General features: G+C 40.7%; 1 protein-coding gene across 10 annotated transcripts in view; it reads right to left on the reverse strand.

Moving 5' to 3' along the window:
- The window catches only part of Aff2 (ALF transcription elongation factor 2), a 475,133-nt gene that overhangs the window by 154,604 nt on the left and 300,641 nt on the right, over positions 1–19,888 (reverse strand). The window lies entirely within an intron of this gene.

Consider the following 19,888-nt stretch of genomic DNA (forward strand, 5'->3'; position numbering starts at 1 on the left):
GAAAAGGAGAGCTTAACTCACAGCTGAGCTCTACCACAGCTATCTGAGTGACCATGGTCAAACTGCTTACCCACTCTGAGCCTCAGTTTTCCCACCTGTAATACGTGGGCTTTGGCTCGGATAGTATCTAGGGATCCTTCGGTTACTAATGTTGTTCACTTCTGATTCTACCTGCTCTGCCTATATCACAAGCCAGCCACGAGGGGAAGTGAGCTAATGTGTAGGTAGGGGCTTTGGAAACCATGTAGTGCTCTATGCACTCAGGGGTTATTGGTACCAGCCCCATAGCCACAGTTCCAGCACACAGGCAACTTTGGCTTGCTGCCCAGGGCTCAAGAGGACAGGGCCTCCATTCACCTTCCTCTTCCCCTCTATTGAGATGCCAAGAATGCAGAAAATGTAATTTTGGAAGTATTAACAAATTCCTGTGATTAAGAATCCAACTGTGAACATCTGATCAGTTCTCAGATAGATGGAGAATAAAACCACAAAATCAAGTCAGTTTCTTCTCAGGGGGACTTGGAATTAAATGACTCTCAAGTCATGGTACCTGACCTAGGTCTCTGACATCCTTTGAGGGATATTTTTTTCCTAACCGTATACTCCCAAAAGGTACTGTGATCAGACTATTAATACACCTGGACTGATTAAAAAATACAGTGAATAGTAAGGTAGCTGTGCGACCTTACTGTGCGACCTGTGGGTGTGGATGACCTCTAAACTCAAGTATGGCCCTCAAAACCTCCCTTTACTTTTAAAAACTGTTTAGAATATGAAAAAAGTTTTATTTTGTAATACTTTCCATACCAAATATTAAAATTGAGACTTTAAAAATACATATTAAAAATTTTACAAGACTTATTATATGTTAACATACGTAACATAATTTCATAAAAATACCTGTTTCCCAAAGCCAAAAATTAAAAAAAATACAGTGAGTAACACTGTATAACACTTCTGCAAAAAAAAAAATACAGTGAATGTTTACATTTTAAAAATGTATTACAGGCTGCAGACAGGCAGGTCTGTGCACACCCTACCGAGGTCCTGAGTCCGACGGAAGACGCCAAATCACCCTGCTGCAGACAGGCAGGTCTGCTCAAGCCCTACCGAGGTCCCGAGTGGCAGGGAATATGCTGAATCAGCCCACTGCAGACAGGCAGATCTGGGCACGCCCTACAGAGGTCCCGAGTCACGCAGAAGACGCTGAATCACCCCACTGCAGACAGGCAGCCACCTGGTTCCACACTACAAAGATGCAGAGGACATCAGAACACCAGACCACCAGACCAAGGTACTGAGTCCCACTGTTCCCGGCCCAGAGGTAGGGGCTTCTAAGCCACCGTCCCACTGCTCCTGGTCCAGAGGAAGGGGTTTCCCAGTCACCATCCCTCCCGCTGCTCCCAGCCCAGAAGAAAAGGCTTTTGGGCCACCTTCTGTCCTGCTGCTCCTGGCCCAGAGGAAGGGGCTTCCGGGCCACCATCCCTCCCACCGCTCCTGGCCCAGAGGTAGGGGCTTCTGAGCCACCATCCCAATGCTCCTGGTCCAGAGGAAGGGGCTTCACAGTCACCATCCCTCCCGCTGCTCCCAGCCCACAGGAAAGGGCTTTTGGGTCACCATCCCTACTGCTACTCCCGGCCCCTGTCCCACCTCTTCCAGCTCAGAGGAGGTAATACATGCAGGTGCTAACAGCCCCCTGCCCCAGTCGAAATGAGAAAACACATAAATAAGTCTCAAAACCAGACTTCCAGATCACCTACAGCAACCCCAAAGGGAAAAGACACGGAACACTCTGATACTCAACCACCTGGACCCACTGAACTGGCAACAAAAGGGGATCTGGAAAAAATGAAATCAGAAATAATTTCTCAGATAACAGGAGAAATTGTGCCCCTAGTGCAAGACATGATTAATAAATCTAGAGAGGAGCTCAGGAACATGATGGAATCCCAACATAAGAAACAAATGGAATCCATAAAACAGATGCAAATAGATTTCCAGGACATGAAAAACTGCACTGAAAGTCTACACAGCAGAATGAGCCAATGTGAGAACACAATTTCAGATATAGAAGATAAGATTGCAGTTAGTGACCAGGAAAAGAAAAATTGCTTCAAAATTATAAGGGAACATGAGAAATCAATCCAGCAGCTGCTAGATGATGCAAAGAAGAATAACATAAGAGTGATTGGGCTCAATGAAGAAACAGGAGAGAGTGCAGAGGACATAAAAAATCTCTTCACAGAAATAATGGCAGAAAACTTCCCAAGCAGGGGAAAAGAGCTTGACATACAGATAAGTGAGCCATATAGGACTCCAAATAGCCTTGATCAAAAAAAATCTACACATAGGCATATAATTGTTAAGATTCCAGAAACACAACAGAAGAACAAAGTTCTCCAAGCAGTCAGAGAAAAGAAACAAATCACATACAAAGGAAAGCCCATCAGAATCACAGCAGACTTCTCAACACAAACCATCAAGGCTGGAAGAGCTTGGAGTGACATATTCCAAGCCCTAAAACAAAACAGCCTCCAACCCAGATTGATGTACCCTGCAAAACTATCTTTCAAAATGGATGGAGAAATAAGATACTTTCATGACAAAGAGCACCTTAGGAACTTCGTGAATACCAAACCAGCACTCCAAAGAATTTTACACAATATCCTAGGAACAGACATTGAGGATCACAACCCCAGGAAGCAAAGCAGAATGAACCCACCTCGCATGACAAGAAATTAAATATAAAGGGGGAGAACCCAACAAAAAGAAAAAGTCATGGCAATGACAAGTCAATATGTTTCAGTTATAACCATCAATGTTAATGGTCTCAATTCACCATTCAAAAGAAATAGAATGGCAGAATGGGTCAAGAAGCAAAATCCAACAATATGCTGCATACAAGAAACACAATTAATTCAAAAGGAAACTCATAGACTGAAAGTTAAAGGGTGGAAAACAATACTCCATGCAACAGGAACCCGAAAAAAAGCAGGAGTAGCTATCCTCTTGGCAGATCAAGTAGATTTCCAACCAACACTGATTAAGAGAGATGAAGAAGGACACTATATCCTTGTAAAGGGAAGAATCCAAGAGGAAGAGATGACAATCATAAATATCTATGCACCAAACACTAGTGCACCCAACTATATAAAACAAATACTAATGGACATGAAAAGTCACATATGCGCTAATACAGTTGTAGTGGTTGACCTCAACACCCCACTGTCTCAAATAGTAGATCAACTAGACAAAAAATAAGTAATGAAATACTAGAACTCAATCGAACTCTTGAACAAATGAACTTAACAGATGTTTACAGAGTCTTCCACCCCACTAAATCAGAATACACATTCTTCTCAGCTGCACATGGGTCATTCTCAAAAATAGACCACATACTCACACACAGAACATGTTTAAGTAGGTGCAAAGGAATTGAAGTTATCCCCCATATATTATCAGACCATAGTGCAATGAAATTGGAGATCCATAGCAAAAGAAACTCAAAAAATTTCATAAACAGGTGGAAATTGAACAACACACTTCTGAATAACCAATGGGTCACAGAGGAAATTAAAGAAGAAATCAGACAGTTCCTTCAATTAAATGAGAATGACAATACAACATATCGGAATCTGTGGGACACAATGAAAGCAGTCTTACGAGGGAAGTTCACAGCAGTGAAAACACATACTAGGAAAACAGAATGAGCCCAATTAAACAACCTGATGCTGAACCTCAAGCTTCTAGAAAAGAAGAGCAGGACAACCCCAGAGCTCATACAAGGGAGGAAATTATAAGGATCAGAGGAGAAATCAATGCAATGGAGACTAAGAGAACAATACAAAAAAAAAAAAAAATCAATGAAGCCAAGAGTTGGTTCTTTGAAAGAATCAACAAACTTGACAAACTTTTAGCCAACCTTGTCAGAAAAAGGAAAGAAAAGGCCCCAAACCATGCAATTAGGAATGAAAAGGGTGAAATTACAACAGACCCAGCAGAAATCCAGAGGATCATCAATACCCGCTTCCAGAACCTATAGGCCAATAAGATGGACATCACAGAAGAAATGGACAGATTCCTAGATACATATGAATTACCAAAGTTGAACGCAGAACACCTAAAAATTCTGAACAACCCAATATCAACCAACGAAATTGAAAATGTAATTAAAAACTTATCAACTAAGAAAAGCCCGGGCCCTGATGGCTTCACTGCTGAATTCTACAAGACATTTAGAGAGGAACTGCTGCCACTACTGTTTAAACTCTTCAATGAAATTGAAAGGGAAGCAATACTCCCAGATTCATTCCTGGAAGCAAGCATCACCTTGATCACCAAAGCAGAGAAAGCCCCAACTGAAAAAGAGAACTATAGACCAATCTCACTAATGAACATAGATGCAAAAATTCTTAATAAGATAATGGCAAACAAAATGCAGAAGATCATCAAGAAGATCATATACACTGATCAAGTGGGATTCATCCCAGGGATGCAGGGATGGTTCAATATATACAAATCAATAAATGTAATACACTATATCAATAGAGCCAAGGACAAAAACCATATGATTGTCTCCATAGATGCAGAAAAAGCATTTGACAAAATCCAACATGCATTGATGATAAAAACCCTACAAAAAATTGGAATAGATGGTCTCTACCTCAAACTGATAGAAGCCATCTGTGAAAAACCAACAGCCAATATCATACTAAATGGTCAAAACTGAAATCCTTCACAATAAAATCAGGAACAAGACAAGGATATCCACTATCACCACTACTGTTCTTTACAGTCTTGTAAACTTTAACCACAGCAATTAGTCAAGAGAAAGAAATAAAAGGAATAAAGATAGGTAATGAAGAAGTCAAATTGTCATTATTTGCAGATGACATGATACTCTATATAGAAGACCCCAAGAACTCCACCAAAAGTCTTCTAGACTTAATAACCAAATTCAGTCAAGTAGCTGGTTACAAGGTCAACCCACAAAAATCAATAGCTTTCCTCTACAAAAATGACAGACTTACTGAGAGAGAAATAGGGCAAATAATTCCTTTCACAATAGCATCCAAAAAACTGAAATACCTAGGAATCAACCTAACGAAAGAAATCAAAGGCCTCTTCTCTGAAAACTATGGCACTCTGAAAAGACAGATTGAAGATGATATCAGAAAATGGACAGACATCCCCTGCTTCTGCATAGGAAGGATTAATATAGTGAAAATGGCCATAATTCCAAAACTGGTATATAGATTTAATGCAATTCCAATTGAGATCCCAGCAGCATACTTCATGGACCTTGAGAAAACAATCTAAAAATTCATTTGGAACAAGAAGAGCCTCAGAATAGCAAAAGCAATTCTAGGTAACAGAGACATGGCAGGGGGTATCACAATCCCCAACCTGCAACTATACTACAAAGCTACTATGATAAAAACAGCATGGTACTGGCAAAGAAACAGACTTGAGGACCAGTGCAACAGATTAGAAGATGCAGAAACAACGCCAGACACACTCAGCCATCTCATCTTCGATAAAGGGGCCAAACACCCTCACTGGAGGAAAGATAGCCTCTTTAATAAATGGTGTTGGAAAAATTGGGCTTCAACTTACGAAAGATTAAAACTAGACCTATATCTCTCACCATGCACTAAACTAAAATCAAAATGGATTAAGGATCTAAATATTAAAATAGAAACTCTGAACCAGTTGGAACAGAGGTTAGGTAGAACCCTTGAAGACATAGGTGTAGGAAAAGATTTTAGGAACAAAACCTCAGTTGCCCGTGAACCAGCACAAACAATCAACAAGTGGGATCTCTTCTTATTAAAAGGCTTCTTCACAGCAAGAGAAACCACCAGCAGTGTAAAGAGACAACCCAAAATGTGGGAAAAAATCTTCACCTGCTCTTCCTCAGACAAAGGTCTACTATCTCGAATCTATAAAGAACTTAAAAAGATCAGACCTCCCAAATTTAAAAACCCAATCCAAAAATGGGCATCTGAAATGAACAGACATTTCTCAAAGAAGTGGAAATAGCAAATAAATACATGAAAAAATATTCAATATCACTGGTCATTCGAGAGATGCAAATGAAAACAATGCTGAGATTCCACTTCACTCCAGAAAGAATGGCTGCTATCAGGAAATCAACCAATAACAAATGCTGGAGGGGCTGTGGGGAAAGAGGAATCCTGCTCCACTGCTGGTGGGAGTGTAGACTGGCGCAACCACTGTGGAAATCAGTATGGAGATACCTCAAAGAACTAGGACTGGAAGTCCCATTTGACCCTGCTATTCCCCTGCTAGGGATCTTCCCCAAAGAATTAAAAGAATCATACCACAGTGATATATGTGTGCCCATGTTCATAGCAGCACAGTTTGTAATAGCTAAAACTTGGAAACAGCCCAAATGCCCATCAACTGGAGACTGGATAAGAAAATGTGTTTTTTTAAATAAAATGGAGTACTACTCAGCCATAAAAAATGAGAAATTAGAGACATTTATAGCTAAATGGATTCACATTGAACCGATACTCTTAAGTGAAATAAATAGGACACACATGAATAAATACCGAATTGTTTCTCTGGTGTGAGAAACTGAAAGTGTAAATAAGGACTAAAATGTATAATAGGTAATGTGAAATAGGAAGAAAAGGGGCAAAGTGGAAGGAAGTGGGAGGGCTAGGGGAAAGGATAGAAGGGAATGGGATTAATATGAGAAAATGGAAAAATAGGAACAAAATCTTTGTAAATAGGGAGGAATGGAGGGGTTGAAGGGAGGGCTGGGCAAGGGTGAAAAATAAGAAACAAGAGAGACTATGTAAAGGTGCAAATTTCCAATGATGAATGGCATTATATTGTGTACCTAAAATGTACCAATGATTAGAATGAATAACCGATAATGCAAAATAGGCAGAAAAGGTCCAAAGGGGTAGGGGTAGTGGGAGGGGCAGGGGAAAGGAAAGAAGGGAAAGGAAACATGATGAGAAATGGAAAAAATGGAAATAAAGTCTTTGTAAATAGGGAAGGGTGGAGGGCGTGAAGGGAGGGCTAGGAATGGGGAAAAAATAAGAACCAAGATGCATTATGTAAAGGTACAATTCCCAATGAGAAATGTAATTGTGTTGTATACCTACAGTGTACCAATAAAAGAATTTAATAAAAAAAATAGTACAATACATGACACATTATTTGAATCTCCTCAAAACATGCCCCCCCCCGCCTTGAACAAGTTTATCCCATCATTCTTGCCACTTTTTGAAGCAGTTCTGGCAGTCCTCTTTTATCAATGTCTTTATGAGGAATGATGAAAAATGTGTTGAATGCTACTGTCAAGTGCCATCTAAGGGAAAGTTAAGCTCATAAAAATAGTGTGATGAGTCCTCATCCACCTTGTTCACCAGATCTGGCACCATGAGACTTCTGCCTCTTTCCCAAAGTGAAAATGACCATAAAAGGGAACTGTTTCGAATTGCTTTAGGACATTGAAGCAGCCATGATACCACGACTAAAAACACTCATGAAAGAAGACTTCCAGAACTGCTTCAGAAAGGGGCAAAAAAGCTAGGATAAATGTGTTCAAAGTGAAGAGGAAATTTTTGAGGGCCATTAATAGCAATATGACTTTTACTGTAATAATGTTTTATTTAAACACACACTACATTTGTTGGCTGCACTGTGCTTATGCTGGGCAGTCTTCTAAGCCAACACAGCCTAGGGGTACAGCTTCAGCATCTCTCTTCTCCAAAACTAATTTCTTTCTGGAAACATTGAATTCACATGTTCCATTTATGTAAGTGAGGTCTTCACATTAGAAATCGAATCTGCTTCTTTAGCGAATGGTCTGTCTTTTTCAGAAACACACACACACACACACACACACACACACACACACATGCACGCGAGCATGCAGAGACACACCCCACAAATTGGGCATGGGTATTAACTTCCAAGTAAACCTAATGTGTTTGAATAAATTTAAATAAATTATTTAGGACGTTCCTATCCACAGTCCCTGACAGTACTCTGAGGATGGCAGGAGTCGGGGGGCGAGCAGCTAGGCATTAGCGCCCTTGGAATGCCCAGGACACAGCCTCAGGAGGGGTGCAGCCACGTCCCTGCTTAGCCTTCAATGCACTACCGATTGCTAACTGCCCTGTGAGAAACTGTTTCTCCCCCATAGCAGACAGAAGCAAGTATCGGCACATTATTTGCAGTCAGGTTACTGTTGGTACCAAATGGAGGAAAGGAGTTAGAGCGGGGTTGCAGTTAGGCTTACAGAGGGAATGGAGGCAAGGAGAGATCTGGGAGAGGATTCATGTTCCAGTGCCGTCTGCACAGGCTGCCACCTTTAGGGTGGTGCTGCAGAATGCGGCTACACTGCTGTGAGGGTACTGCAGGAACATGAGCACCAACCTGCCTGCTCTTCCCAGCAGGTCTTGTTCCGAAGTCTCTGGAGGACAAGGGCCTCAGGACAGAATCCTTTGGCCAAAGCCAGGGGACTTGGCTGTTCCATAAGAAATGTATCTTAGGGGGAAGGGGGAGTAGGACCTGGGCAAGGACATACTGGCCTCTTTCTTCTGTGGTACCTCTCAAGCCAAGCATTGTGTTTTCCAAAACAAGTCGTTTCTACCCTGAAGATGCTCATGCAGCATGTGCTCTGTATGTGGGGCCCAAGAGCCCTTTTAACCCTGGTCAGAGCACAGTGTAGAACACTGATGCCGCTCAAGAAATGGGACTCTGCTTGGAAGACTGGAAAAGTGGGTACAGCATACCTCGGCTTCAGCAGAGCATTTGTCAAACCTACCATAGAATTCTCGCAGCTCAGGACGGGGATGGGAAAGCTGCACAACTATGCTATGGTGGAATAAGCTCACACAGATTTCTTTCTTTCTTTCTTTCTTTTTGGTACCAGGGATTCACACAGATTTTTGAGTAAGAAGGTTAACCTAGCAGGCAAGGTTCTACAGGTGTGCTGAAGGGCTCTGTCATTAGCAGTCCTTCCCTGTTAATGTTGACCAGCATGGATAATAATAATGCCTTACTTAGTTTTAGTTTTTATCAGTACATATTTGAAGAACATAATACATTCCTTGTGTGGAGGTGGTGCATGTACATAACACCCCTTAATCCTTTTTATACTCCCCTCCTTCCCTTTCCCTCAATCTCTTCATCCCCATTCCATTTGAGTATGATCTACCTCCCTACTTCTTATTTTCTCTTTTATCTTGCACTTTATTCATATTTGGGGGTTTTCATATAAGAGAAACCATGCATTATTTAAGCTTGTGTGTCTGATTTACTTCTTTGAGCATTATGCTCTCATGGTAATAAGGCCTTACCTTTAATAGAGCTCTTCAGTTGCAAAAATGCTTTCAAACATATTACATCATTCAACTGATAACTGAAAAGAACATTAAAAATGTCCACTTATCAAACTTACAGGTGACATTATGCTGCGAACAATCAAACTTTAGAAAGATCTTTCAACAGCAGCTTTACTCCAATGAGATGAATTTGATCAGGAATAAATGAATACTACAATTACAACCCACAAGCCAAGCACAAAACTGCTGAATGAGAAAGACCACCCAGCTTAGCTGTAATGCATGGGGTAAAAATCCCCAGGATTTTAGCTGATCATCTCCAAGTAAATATGAGGGCCAAAAGAATCAATGCCAACTCAAGGGACATTAAGTGCAATGTTCAGAGCATTGAATGCTAGAGTTCTGTTGGAAATTGCATGGAGAAGATCCCATTAGAAGCAGAGGGTAGTGTTCTGGATGCCCCATTCAGCAGTGACCTGGGAATACAACAGTCCTCTCCAAGAGACAGCTACTACAACAGTGAGAACTGCTAGGAAAAGTTCTGTCTGCAGAAAGGTTCTGGTCGAAGAGGTTTGTGACTTGTTGACCAAGAGGTTAGGACTAGCCTTATGGGTAAAAGTTGTTGGAGAGCCAATTTGAGCTCACAATAAGGAAGAAATTCCAGTCATGTGAAATTTCATGTGAGCCTACTGTCTTAGAAGGCTGTGAGTGAACAGCACATCTCTAAGTTGAGATTGACCCTATCTAGGGTTGTGGAAATGAGATTCCTAGAAAGACAGCGTAGGGAGTTGTGGAGCAACTCTACTGCCCCTACATAATCAGTCATTGCACTGTTTACCTTTGAATAGTCAACAAGATATATGAGAAGATGGAAAATGGAATCTGCATAATTTTTTTTTGCATGGCATATAGTATGGCTGACCAAATTGGCCAAGGGAATTCATCATTATTCCAGGGTTGCGGTAGGGGAGGCAATGGAAGAGGAGCCTACTGTTGTCTCACAGTGAAAGCACAGTTTGCTCAGCTCTTGGAAAGCCTAACAACACAGGAACCATACACTTTCCTGGGCCTGATTGCTAACTATTCCTGCCAAGCCTCTTCAGTGGTCAAAGCTCAGTTCCATTTAGTTGAATGAATATTCTTCTGGGGGAATGTTCCTAAGACAGTGTCCTGAGACTGCAGCACTGATTTCTGTGTGAGCATTGGTAAGGAGGAAATCAAAAATCAACTGTTACATTAAATACAACTTCCCAGCTATGGAGTGACAATGGGTAACACAAAATGTCATCTGCCAGAGTACCCCCAAAAGACCAATTAGATTAAAAATTAACACTAACAAGTTCACTGACATGGCATAAAATCTCTGGCAGTGCTCCTTTAAGAAAGTAATTGACTGCTAAACTCTTTTGTGCGGGCAATTGCTTAAGGGAATCTAGAAGTTTCCCCCGTTCTGACTATAGGTGGAGTCTGGCTCATATAGGCTGCCTTTATCCTGGCAGCTGGAAACCAAGGTTCTACTGAAAAAGAGCCTAACTCTAAATTACAATTGGGAAACAGTGAGCAGTGCCCTGCAGCTTCATTCCGTCCCCCTTCAGAAAGTAACCAAGCTAGCTCCTTGCTGTTGCCAGATGCAATCAATTCTTTTTTACCCACTGCATGTAATGGGAACACGTATGGCCAAGCCCATCTATGCAACTTCTTTTAGACCTGTTACTCCTAAGGCACGCTACCCTCAGACACTTCAAAGAAACATTTACAAAGGCAACAATGAACAGATAGAAAACAACAGCCATACACTGGACAAAATTCACTCCTTCCCTTTGACTCCCCCAACAGATGATCGCCTTATCTGATAATTGCAGTCCTTATCGGCACATTTCTCTACATGAGGTTGAACCGGTCAGAAGAGATGACTGGCTGCCCCACTAGGAAAAGTTAGATTGAACAACACTGAGTTGTTTGGCTTCTGTTGTAAAGGCAATGTGAACACAAGTTCAAGGGTTAGAAATGTAAGAACTCGCTATTGAGAAACTGTTTTGCAAAGATCAGAAGCAAAAAAAGAAATAGAGGTTCTCCTCAGTGGTCCAGTGTAGGCATTTGAGAATTCTGAGGTTTCTTGATGGTCAGCTCTTAGATTTCTAACCCTTGAACTTGTCTTTTTCATCAAGAAGCTAATTTTGACAAAAGAGCATTGCTACTCTTTTCAAAAGACATTTTTTTCACTGCTCTGTTGAGTTTCCAGCGCTCCTGTTTCAAATTATTTTGCTACCAACTACATCCAATGACCATCACTTAAAATATGCTAGCATGAGACACATCCTCAGGCTTTCATAACATTATAGCCACATTTTGTCAGAGTCATTTTTACTGGATGAAATGGCATGCATACTATCTCTTCATATCTGGAGAAGTTTCTTATGGTCATCCTCCAATTGGCTCCTTTAGCTCCAGCTCAGGCAAATCGACTTCAGAAAACTCACACAGCTTCAGTGGTTCCTCTCTCAGCACCACATTTAATGATCTACATTTATAATCATTTATTGAATATGTAGCTTCTGCAAGACATCTAAGAGCCAGAAGCCTGGACCAGGCTCAGGAATGTGCCATGGGTAACTGGAATATTCATAATTGGGAAGAGTGTAAGAAAATGACAATTATTAGTTATCATTCAAAGTAGAACTAAAACAAATCTGTCAAGAATTGTTGTTTTGTTTTGTTTTGTTAAGAGAACAGCATGCAATTTGTTTCCATGTCACCAAAATTACCGAAGGGATTGGTTGCTCTCCTATTGCAAGAGAGAAACACAGGGTAGAGGAAGCAACAGAGCTCCCTTTTAGAAAGCCAGCTTGTACCATAAGTGAAAGACAAGAGTGACAACTCCAGGCCAAGGAGAGCAGAAGGATCCATTTTGTGCAGTCCCCAGTCTAAATCTTTTCAACGAATTATACAAGGTGTTAGTATTACATTTCTAAGGGCTGCTGTAGCTTTTCAAACATGATAGCGCTCTTGTAGTTTACAATTATCACATTAAGAAAAATGGTAATGAGGAGTTCATGACAACTGCTTTTAGAAGGAACAAAAGCTCAATTGTCAAGGAAAAAAGAAGTAATATCTATTTTCATGGAAAGAGGTCCCCAGTGAACAACTCGGCTGTTGCTTTGCTCTCTCATTATTTCTGAAATCAGTAAAAATAAGGCACCAGGCCACTAATACAGTGGGAACTCCATCCAATATGATTTGCATGGAATTGTCTTTCCTCTGAAATAGCTATTTCAATCTTAGAACCACAGAAGCACAGTACCAAGGGGAAGAAAGAGAACCCGTTTGTCCCATTCACATGAAATTACCTAACAAATCTATCACAAGATATCAGCCTACTGAACACTCCGCCTTCTCCCCACCCATTGACAGCCTCCAATAAAAATAAAAATAAACCAACAGAGGCATCTAACTCTTTCCAGTAGTCTGAACCTAACAACATCCAAACCATTCCTCAGCCCCGGTGAAATTGATTTAGAGAGCCACCTCTGGGTATTCCAAGCTCCTAATCGGCTCGGTATTCCTGAATGCCTGGACAGGTGCTTCTCTCCCCAGATTCATTTTACTCAACAATTACTCCAAATAATGGGAAATAAATAGCATCTGTATTCCATATTAAGAGTGGTAAAGAAGCAGCTCAAGCGAGAGTCATATCGTTTTCTAAAAGGGTGCTTGATTGATGGAGAAAAAGAACATTCTAAATTCAATATGAATGCCCTTGGGGCCAGCAGTGTGGGCAGAAAACTTGGCCCCATAAGCACACTATAAAGCTTCAGTCCTGCCTTAAAATCAAGAAAGCCGGCCCCTCTCTGCCTTGGTAAAAACAGTCACTTGTCAAACAGCATAAGCTAGGAGTAGCTATTGATATGTTTTTTTGGACATCATAATTGTGAAGACATTTTATACTAAGTCTTGGTTAAACACAACTCCAATCTCAAGTTGCATTTCTTCACTTAATCATCGTTCTAAAGAAACAAAAAAAGGTATTTTTTTCTCAGGCTTTTGGTTAAGATCAAGTCTAAACAAAAATGTAACAATTACACATGTGGCCTGTTACAGTATCAAAGCATCTTTTATTAGTAATTTCCCCCTGACACCTCTGAGGACACCCCCATCTGGACAGCCTTAGCTCACAATGAGGAAGGTAGGCATTCCAACTGACTCCTCCCATAGCCATGGAAGCTTCCGTAATTACCCTGTGTGAATCCATTGCCCTTGGCTGTCTCTAAGTCCTCTTTAAACCTTTATGTTTCCAGCCTGTGCCATCTCTTGGGGTAACCAGATCAATACTTTTACCCCCAGCCATAAACTTAGTAAAGCACCCACTAGAAGGTTCAGAAAGACCAATGTCAAACCTGACAAACCACTTGCTTGGAAGGTTCTAGTGGGCAAATGTAACACTGGGCTTAAAGTAAATCAGAAGCACAAGGAGGCTCCTCTCCCACTCATAAAGCTACCTCTCACAGGCTGAGATTCAGATTGTTTGAATAACTCCATAGCTCTGCTCCAAAAGCCAGTTGCCAACCTGTGCCACAGCACGTTGCCCTCCACCTCCACCACTTACTCCTGCTCATCCAGGCTCCTTCTGTTTGCTTTCAAAGAGGGAAAAATTGCAAAATCATTTAAAAAACATCCTGGTCAGGGATTTGCAAGTTACCCACAGAGCCTGTTATACAGCCAACAAAGACCAACATGGCAGGGTCTCTGGGCTAATTAAACAAATGTGACAATTTGAAAAGCTACAAAGTGCTTTATGAACCATGGAATGGTCAAAAATGAAAAAAAAACCATGCATGGTATTAAAGACATGAAAGGGGCTCACATAGTTAATAATTAAGAAAATCACAGGGGCAACTTAAACTTCTTGGCTAAGCCAAATTGAAAATCCACAAACAGTTGAGATATGAAATTCAAGGTCATGATTTGAAAATATTTGGAGTTTCTAAAGAGTAGGAAAAGTCAGAATAAGAATCCAACAGACACTCATGTGGATTGTGTGGTTAAAATTCACTGCACATTTCAGTTATGTTACCATTTTTAATCCACTCAAGAATCCAGGGATGTAGTTTTCCTTGTTCCCATTTCACAGATGAGATAACTCAGTCTTGGAAATAAAGCTATGCAGCTGAAGAACCTCTCCCTGGGTGCCTGGCTTTGAGCTCAGGCTGTGGCTGCCACCATGCCCCACAGGGAGCAGGGCCCACGTTCCCTTGCCTCTCTCGATGCCAGCCATATTTTGCATATTTTGGTAGTTTTAAGAACTACTTTATAACTGCTTTGAAACCACTGCTGTAACTCTCACCAGTTTCTCAATTCACTGACATGCATATGGGTAATAACCTAAATGGCAAACCAAAGGAAATAAATCCACCTCTAAGGAGAGGCATAGATTTATTTTTTATTTGATTTGATTAGTCCATGTTTGCAATACATGACTTACATTCATCCTAGGGAGTAGGTACATGTACTTAACATATCTTGATTCATTTTATCCCCCCCCCCCCACACACACACACTTCTCCCTCCATCTCCAGATCCCTTCCCACATTTTCATTATTATTGTTATTATTTATTGTTCCTGTCTGGGACATATAATGATCACATTCATTGTGGGTATTTGGTACCTGTACATGACACATCTTAAATCTTTTTATGTCTCCTCCTCCACACCTTCCCCTGTCCCCTGGACTCTTGGGCATCTTCCCACTTATGAAAGATCTATCTCCCTGATGCTTTTTATCAATCTGCTATTTTGCTCTTTATTTGTACTTTGTGTTACTCAAATGAGAGAATGTTCAACACCTCTGGCCATTACAGTAATGCAAATTAAAGCAACACTAAGACTTCATCTTACATTGGAAAGAATGGCAATTACAAAGAAATCAAATAATAGCAAATGGTGACAAGGCTGTGAGGGAAAAGGAGCATTTCTATGCTGTTGGTGGGAATGCGAACTAGTATAACCATTATGATGATGAGTATGGAGATTCCTCAAAAAACTAAAGATAGAAATTCCACTTAACCCAGATATTCCTCTTCTAGATGTCTTCCCAAAAGCGCTAAAGACATCATATTACTGTCAAACATGAATACCCATATTTAGAGCAGCACAATTCACAATAACCAAATCCTGGAAGCAGCCTGTATGTGTGTTCATCAATGGATGAATACATAATGAAATATGGTATCTATACATAATAGAATACTACTTGGCTATAAAAAAGGATAAATTTGAATCATTTGTAGGAAAATGGATGCATCTCAAAAACATCATGTTTGGTGAAATAAATTGGGTACAGAAGCTTAAATACCATACATTGTCTCTCATTTGAATGAGGCCCAGATTTATTAAATGTACCTTGTGAATTAAATGTACCTTGTGTATTAAATGTATTGAATATATCCCAATGAATGCCTTTTATTCACCAACTTTACTGAGATATAGTTGATAAAAATTATATTATATGGTATACAATATGAGGTAAAATGTGTATAAATGTTACAAAATGTGTATAAACATAAAATGTTTACCACAATCAAACAAATTAATATATCCATTACCTCACATAGTTAATTTTTTGGGTGTTGGGAGAATATTTAAGATCTAGTTTCTTAGCAGATCCCAAGTACACAGTGTAGTATAATTAACCATAGTCATCATGTTATATATTTGATACTTGGAATTTATTTATCCCTTGCAACTGGAACTTTGTACATAAATGGCTTTTCTCAGGACTCAGTCCATTTTAAGGTTAATAATCCAGATCTAGGGTTCCCATACTACATGGAGGGAAACAACTTCCTCCTAACATTACCAGAGCAAAGTAATGAACATTAGGCGAATGTCTCAAGAGATGAAATGTTAGAGGAGGCCTGAAAGGGACACTGAGAGAGGAAGGGGGAGTAAGTATGCATCACGACCCTAGGTTGTGTAGAACCCTTTCTCTACTAAAATGACCTTTCCAGAATTTCGCCTATCCTCTCATTCCCAGAGCTGGGCTGAAGGAATTACCACTCTTCACTGAACGGAGCCGCAGGAAGATGCCTGAGGCCTCCACGAAGCCAGATGTATGCCTGAAACTTCTCTTTTTTTGTGGGAACCTGCACTTCCTATGTGCCTACCTACTTAGCTTCATGTTTGCTTCTTTCTTATGTAATGGAGGTACTGCTCAGAGCTGGAGTAGCATTTGGCCCATATGTTCTATATATGCCTCAGGACAGAAATGAAATATTCAGATATACTCTAACATTGCCAAGGGTAAATAGTTTCTTAAAAGGTAACATGAGATTTGGTTTCATTTAATGGTAAAACTCAGAAGGAAAACCTAGAACCTATTTGAAGAGATAACCTAGGAGCAGTTTTGTTCATCGCATCTTTCTACAGTGATGAAAATAGTGCAGTTTGTGCTAATATAGTAGCCACTGGCCACGTGTAGCTACCGAGTACTTGAAATGTGGCTAAAGGATCAAAGAAGTGAACTTTTCTTTTTGTTTTCATTAATTTAAATTAAATAGCCGGCCACAGGTGGCTGTGCTGCTATACTGGACAGTGCAAGACAGCGGTCACTGTACAGCTACAGGTCCTGAAGCATACACTGGTGAAGGACCACCGGAGTCACAGAGTGAGGTAGCGGCAGGCTCGGGGCTTACTCTGAGGTCTCTTGGTGGCCAGTCCAGTGTCACTGGCACAGCACTTTCTTCGGAACCTCAGCTCCTCCCAAGGCTGACGCTATAGGTCTTCACTCATAACAAGGACGTTGGCAGGCCCAGCTCTGACATCAAGGGCAGATGCCCCAGATCTCTGACCCACCATTCACTTTTTTGCAAAAGAAGTAGGGGCTGACGGCCTACCAGGGGCATTTGGGTTAAAAAGCAGGAAGAAGACTTCAAAGGTAGATGGTGGACATGCTTTTCAGGATTCCATCAAATCCAACAGGCCCTGAGAAATAGGAGGGGTGCTGGGCAGAAAACGATGACACCCAGGCAACAGGGATGTTTTAGCTTCACCTGACTTTTAGATTGTCCTTAGTCCTTTACAATTAGCTCTTGGTTCCCTGCCAAATAACACGTTGCCAGAGGAAAGCTGGATGAGTGTGCTCATGTTAGTGCGTTTACCTCAGGAATGGAAGGCTTTGCGGGGAGCAGAGCAAACTCAGGAGGCAAGAACACGTCTTATGGAAACTGCTTTCCCGAGACAACAATAACAAGCACAGTGAGCAGACCAAAATATTATCCGAGAGAATTTTCTCTCCCACTGTAGTAGCAAATGGGGCCCTGCCTTTAGCCAATGACTTGTTGAAAGTGATAATGCCAGCATTATTGTGCTTTGAGGAACAACAGGATAAATGGGCTACACCAATGGCATTAAGTAATAATTAGCAATGGACAGTGTGAGGGTGATCTGGCTACCCTGACATCTCATTGATGGCCAGGGTGAATTTGGCTGATCTCACTGGCTAGGCAAGTGTCCCTTGTCTCCCACATTGCTCCATGTGTGTCCCTCCAGGGCTGCACACTGACATTTGCTTAAAGAGGACAAGCTGCCCCAATAAAGAAGGACCCATCCTTAGGCAGGGGCATACAAGCAGCTGTGCTGTCCTGCTAGAATCTCTAGACAAGCTCACAAGACCCACCTGTAGGACAGTGTAGACCAGTCCAATTCCCAAGGCTCCGGGCACATTCAAGTGGAGGCTGCTCGTGACAGCCTGCCTTTCTTTTTTAAAAAAATTGGAAATTGAAAATCATAGCACAAAAATTAGTGCTCAGTATATTATCTGGAGAAATAAGAAAGGAAGTCGTTATATTGTCTAATATTTATATAACTGTTCTAGTCACTAAACATTATTATCTGCTTATGATAATATTTTTGGAAAATCAAATCATTATTGTACCTGGGTGCAAATAACACTATGAATTCATTTTCTCTAACCATTCTTTTACAATTTTAAGTCATCCACTAAGCAGGCTCTAGCTATTCTATGCATTTTTATTCACCTGTACCTGGCACCTTTGTGTGCGTGAATACAGGTTGGGGCTTCTGGGCTAGGCCAAAGGGCACAGTAACAAGCTCAACATCAATCAAGTCCAAGTAAGGCTCACATATTGCCATGAAAGGCAGCTCGCTATACACAAAAGCAAAAAACATAAGTGTACAGAAGCCGTTGGGGGTACCTAGAAGAAAGACTGACAAATTAATTCATTGACATCAGTGATCTCTGTGCTGGCTCTTTCGTGGGTAAACAAACAGCCACCAGGAAAAGACAGGAGTGGATGGGCGCCAGGTGGAAGGAGAGACCAATTCACACCGTCAGGGGAGGACATGGAGCTTTCAAAGGGGGAAAAGTCTGTGGAGGACAGAGAAAAGGGCCCACAGTTGGGAGAAATGGCAAGACATGAAGCTGGGACGACTGATGGCATAAAGGACTGCCAAGATAAGGGTTTTGGAGTTTATCCTTTTGAAGCTGAGCGAATATAGTACCTCCACTTGAATACCCTCAGGGACAAACACCTCCCCTCCCTTCAATCCTCAGGGAGTCTGCTATTTAGAACAGGGGAGGAAAGATGCATCTAGTACTTATTGAGTGTTCCAAGCAGACTTCTAGGGGCTTCATGTACATCCTCTCCTTTAGTTCTTCCAATAGTCCCGGAAAATGAGCAATGTTATCACAATTTTGTAAACAAGGTATGGAAAGTTTAAGTTACATAACAACATTCTGCAAGCGAGAAGAGCCAAGCTTTACTTTTCTAATCATGATCTTTCCCTAGAACATTCTTCCTTCTAGTGCTCTAATACTATCCCTCTAAAATTGCTTCTCAGGGATTAGGATCAACCTTTTCAGGCTTCCTAGTGCAAATACAGCATCTGGTAATGTAAATTGTAGAAATTAAGAAACTATAGCAATATAAAATCACTCAGAGTCCTGTGTCTCTAACAGGACAAGAACTATCACTTTAGAGTTTTTTTCTTTAGTTTCTTCTTTACTATCTTTACATAACTATAATAACTACGTAAAATATGTTAGACTAGCTATTCCGTTTATGATTGTTTTTTCCCATGTTGGTATATCAACCCTAAAGCCGTATTTTGAATGGCTGATTACTATTCTTCGTGTATAAATTTGAGTATAAATATTCTCCCATTATTGAATACATAGCAGTGTTTTGCCATAAGAAATAATGTTGTAATAACATAGTTTTTCTAGGAGTTTGGATTTTTCCCCATTACATGGATTTGCCAAAGAATTATAGGTCATCCAGGTCTCTATAAAAACGAGATGACCAAATTAAATAAATATAAAAGCAAATGGATGTATGTGTTGAAAGAAACAACACACTAAAAGATTTGTTTCTCCCTAAACTGATCTATGGATAACATGGAACATCAACCAATGTTCAAGGAGGAGTCTTTGTAAATGTAAATGACATGACCCTGAAATTCATGTGCAAAAGAAAAGGAACTAGACTAGCCAAACCATTTTAGAAAAACATATATTTATAAAATACATTACTGTATCATA

The sequence above is a fragment of the Heterocephalus glaber genome, unplaced genomic scaffold (genome assembly GCF_053883595.1).
Source record: "Heterocephalus glaber isolate CG9 unplaced genomic scaffold, H.glaber_assembly_v1.0 deba00001762, whole genome shotgun sequence".
NCBI lineage: Eukaryota > Metazoa > Chordata > Mammalia > Rodentia > Bathyergidae > Heterocephalus > Heterocephalus glaber.